The following is a 5,105-nucleotide window of genomic DNA, read 5'->3' as shown; positions in this document are numbered from 1 at the left end:
ATCAATCAGGTAATCTTTCTAAAACGTATGAAATTATTTAGTACAGTTTTACGGTAAATCTAATACTGGATATCACTTGCCAATACAAAAAGGTATGTATAATATTTTGAGTCTTCTGTGTTTGATTTTGAAAATATATTTTTCAAGAGTAGTCCTGGGAATATATTGCTATTTCAGTTGCCCCCTCAACACATTTCCCAGCATAATATGTATTATGGCTTTATTTAGAGCATGGGGATCCCTCTATCAAGGGCATTTCTGAAGATGTTTTCCTTCCATCTAACATCAACTTCCACTCTCAGGTGAATGAACCTGTTATTTCCTTGAATTTTCCCTCCTGTTTCTGAATTTCTGCTTTTTTCACCTTTCTGTTACTCTGCAGCTACATCTGCCTCAGTCACTGCTATATCAAGACTCTCTACTCCTTCTTGTAAGTGCTGTACTTGTTTAGAAATTCATAGTCTTTCAATTGTTACCCAGGACTGTAAACTCCATTAGATGTGATTTTTGCTAACAGGTAAAGGAGGATTGAATATTCTTTGGATGGTGAAATATCATTGATGCCAGAAGCAAGGAAATCTAGCCTAAAAAAAATTACCTATAACTAGTTTTTAAATTTTATTTTATTCTTTTCTTTTCTGTAGTATCTTGGCTTTTAACTAGCCAGTTTTTCACTGTGTTTATTACTGCAGAAGTTAAAATCAATGTGTGTTAACTGTCTTTTCACAGGCATCTCAATGAACTGCCTGCTGTTCCTATGTGATTCAAATCACCCTTAAAATATTTTATGTACATGACAACACATAAGTGGTTACAACAATTCAACATGGCTGGATTTTTTCTAAAAAATAGATAAGCTGCTGTAAAATTACACTATTACATGTACAGAATTTGTCATCTACAGTGGATGTGATGGTGAGAAGATTGAAAAGCAACTGAAGCACAATTTTGTGCACTGTTGGGAAATACATACAAACAAGAGAACTGTTTTCTTCAAATAATTAAAAAAGCAATCAGTGTTATGTAGGGGTTTTTTTCCTGAACCGGTAAGCTCTTCAGATTTAGCTTTGCTTAGTTGTATATACACAAGCATAGACACTTATTTAACAGTTACATTATACTGTATTAAACTGGAAATGAATGCAGTTGGATTTTTAAAATTGTCTTTGTATTATATAAATATTTTCAGTCATACATACTAGAAAAGGATACATAGAAATGGACATGACATACTAAAAATATTACTACAGTACATAATTATGTGCTTCACAATGAATTGTTTATACTAAAGACTGGAAATCCTCAATAGTATTTCTAAATTAGAAAATATTTAGTCCTGCTTTTAAAAGTGAAAGGGAAGTGGACCTAGCTGAATTTACACTTCAGACAATTAGACTCAAGGTTTGAATTCTTTACTGCCCAGTTTCTAACCACATGAGGCTGCAAGATGAAGTGTAGCTTTAGCAGGTGAGGTTTGTGTGATGATTCCTAAGCATATACAACAGACCTAAATATCACTGGTCATAGGCTGGAATTACTAAGGATAAGACTGACCCATTATTTGACTCATCATCTTCAGAATAAACCTAAGCTCACAAATACAGATAGTTCACTTACTTAGCAATAAATTGTAACTTCACAACTTTTCCAGATTGCTATGCATTGTGTGAAAAGAAGCTCTTGTGGCAGCTCTGATGGAAGCATTATCCAAAATCAAACATAATGTCCCTGAAGGAAAGAGCAGAGCAGTGACAGCTGCCACAACCCTTCACAGCCACCACCATGCTGCATGAACTGATGAGGTAGGGCAGGTGGAACCAGAGCTGCACTCCTTACTCAGGGTGTCCAAGCATTTCTGCTGGTTTTGAGTGCTCTGGGTTTTATTTGCTGAGAGCATAAACTATGTTCATTTTTGCCCAGGTGCTAGGATTTGGGGGACAGAAATGAACAACACATAACCATGTAGAAAACCCTTGATTGCTGAGACCATCCCAGTTGTAACTTGATTAGGTTTACTGCATAAATGGTTAACATCTGCTTTTATATGTATTGCATTCAATTTATCTTTTTTTTTTTTTTAATGAGATTAAATGTCTCCTAAAACACATGTATTAATAAAAAGTAGTATCTTGAGAAAGACTCAAGAGAGATATTAAAACAATTTACTTAAGCAGCAGATTATAAATCAAGTCAATATTGCAGGACAGTAGCCTAATTGCATTTTAATTGCGTGACAAAATGCCCATCTCAAATTAATCAAAAACTATACTGCTAAACTCTGCTTTTATATAGACAAAACATACTGTAATCTCATAACATCACCTATCTTTGTGCTTCCTATTCTTGAACAGGGTCTGCACAAGGAAGTGGCTGAGGAAGGCTCTGCCAGGGCAAGGCCAGTGCTCTTGGTGCTGCAGTGTGGGGCACATCATTTCATTAGAGACAATCAGATTAACACCCAAATTGTTCCTCTAAGGCTTGGCACAGGTATGACATGGATTATTATAATATCCTAACGAAAAATTTGGTATCATTATTCTGAGTAATAATGATCTTGCTGTAGGCATTTCTGCTGGAGTTACCAATACTTGTATGGTGATATTTCCTATTCCTTTGTTTGAGAGATATGGGGAAGAGCCTACACTGCTGGGAGTGTGGAGGAGGAAACTTCTGAACAAAGCTTGGTCCACCTGACAAACAGACACTTAGAGACTCTGTTTTGGAGAAACTTGGAACTTCTCCATGTCTTGGCTACTGTGCTGATGTGGCATCTTCCTTTTCTCCACTGATGACTTTGCAAAGTGCTGAAGAGAGAAGCCGTGGAAGATGAGGGCTTGGGTCTGTGACCGTCAGCGAAGGTCTTATTGGACTCTTCAAACAGGAGAAGGATATTTTTGGTTAGTTTTTCTTCTGACAAATGGTATTCAAGTTTCATATGCTTATTCCTTTTGGGGCAATGTACTGTATCTGCTGAATACCCAGTTCTGGTATTACCTATGAAGAAATGCTCTAGTAATGCATTCTTTCAAAGTAACGCTGAAATTTTAAAAGTAGCATACCATTTACATGTGCAATAACTGGAATTCATCTGTATTGCTTTTATAAGGAGCACAAACACACCTAGATTAATAAATAAAGTTTCCATTGTTACCTTCCAGCATTATTTCCTTTTCTCCATTCTAGTTTCCATTTTTACCTTCCAGCATTATTTCCTTTTCTCCATTCTATTTTCCCTTAAGACTGCAGAGTTGAGATATCTCTGCTACAAGTGGCACACATTAAAAAATTAATTGTCTCAGCTTATTACTAAAGGCCTTTTCCCCTCCTAATTTATTGTTTCCTTGGCAGTTATAAATATGCTGTAGAAGGTGGCAGACGTGCAAATCCATCAGTATATCCTTCAGTTACTTTGAACATTTACACTGGAGTCAGGCATCATGGCACTGCACTCTGCAAAGTGAAAGCTCTGGGTTTCAAATGCATTTAGGGAGATGACTACATTGATTTCAAGTACTGAAATATTTTCGAGACACTGAGTTCTAGGAAACTAACTTTCATTGACTTTCAATAAGGATGTTCTAAGTTAAATCCTGCAAAATGCTGAGTATTCCTAAAATTCAGTGAGTAGTCACAGCTTTCCCTAAAAACAATTGGATTTGAGGCTGTCCAACACTTTAGAAAACTGTTCAGCACTTTTCCAGGTCAAGCTTTTAAAAATGTTTCTGTCAGGTTGCTATAATCGGTTTGAAAATTCATGGCCACTTTTGGAAATGCTTGCAGGTCCTGAGTGTGCAACTTTAGTATGAGATATTAAAAGTGGTTTACTAACAGGAAGATTTTATAATAGACAATCAGACATAATCGCTTTATTATGAGGTTCTCCTAACAGCTCAGAAAAAGCTTTGTTGTTCTCTAACCATTTATTCACATTTAAAAAGTGATCATTCTTTTAAAGTCTCTTAAAGAACAAAAGCCTTCTACTATATAAATAGTGCTTTGAGTGTTACAGGGTATTGACTCCACATACCATAATACAGCATTATGTCAATCTGGTGCCAACTGTGGTGTTTGTCACATTTTGGTGTGATAAAGATCCTTATGAAGTATCTGCACATAAAAAATGCCAGTGACTCAAATTAAAAAAAAAAAAAATCATCCTATAAGGAATATTTTATCTTTTGTCAGGCAAATGATCTCATTTGAAAACAAAAAGAACTCAGTCAGTGATCTCTGAAGAGCCTTTTAGCCTGCTCCCTGAAGTGGATGCCAGAGTTGTGTCAGGCTCCCTGAGCTGAGCAGGGCAGAGGTTGGGCATGGCAGAGCAGGATTCCAGACACTGGTGTACCAAGAAGATTAGTGCTCCTAGCTCTGAAGGATCACAAGAACTATGAGAAACTAAAAAGGTTTAACTGTGTAAATTCCATCCTCTTCTGGGGACCATTAATTTCTTCAGATTCTGAGAGAAAAAAACCAACCTGCACATCATATAGATAGGTACTCTGAGCCTAACCTACATTTAAAGACACCCTGAAAATACTTTGTTAATGAATACAAGCAAATGAATGCTTCCTTGTCAGTCTTCAGTGTTGCACTAAGCTGCTTCTAAGACTGAATGAAATCCATAGATGATGTCCAGAAAAGTAATTTGGGAAACTGTCAATTAAAATGCAAGGTGCATTGAAAATTTTTTTAGAACTTTGCAATTTCATGATTGTGCATCATCCACATTGTGCACCTTTCATTTCTTTCTATTTTAGACATTTCATTCAGCGTTTTTCAAAACATGCCAGCAGGCATCAGGGCAGAGAAGGTTAAAGTTTGATTAGGCAATGAATAATTTAAAAAGTAAAATTAAGATGGTTTTATTACCATATATTTAAAAATGCATTTTTTACCAATGGTTTAAAGACATTTTTAAAAAATTGAAAATGTAGCCCACTAGAGATTACCAAATTACTCTATCATTCTTGTCAGTTCCCCTTCATTGATTAAGAAAACATTTCAAGGTGGCTTTATCCCAAAATATTGCCTTCATGTGGATTTAAACAGAAGAAACCTGTGCAACTAGAAGAGAAACTGCTTTTTTTAAAATCCAAATACACAAT

At 35.8% G+C, this 5,105-nt stretch overlaps 1 long non-coding RNA gene across 1 annotated transcript; it reads left to right on the top strand.

Moving 5' to 3' along the window:
* Positions 1-835: 835 nt before the first annotated feature.
* On the top strand, positions 836-4,413 carry LOC140683575 (uncharacterized). Its single transcript, XR_012054743.1, has 3 exons — positions 836-1,802; positions 2,352-2,487; positions 2,625-4,413. It is a non-coding gene; the product is annotated as an uncharacterized lncRNA (long non-coding RNA).
* The last annotated feature ends 692 nt before the right edge of the window (positions 4,414-5,105 follow it).

Source organism: Taeniopygia guttata, chromosome 3, assembly GCF_048771995.1.
Source record: "Taeniopygia guttata chromosome 3, bTaeGut7.mat, whole genome shotgun sequence".
Classification (NCBI taxonomy): Eukaryota; Metazoa; Chordata; class Aves; order Passeriformes; family Estrildidae; genus Taeniopygia; species Taeniopygia guttata.
This window is presented reverse-complemented; position numbering and strand designations above follow the sequence as displayed.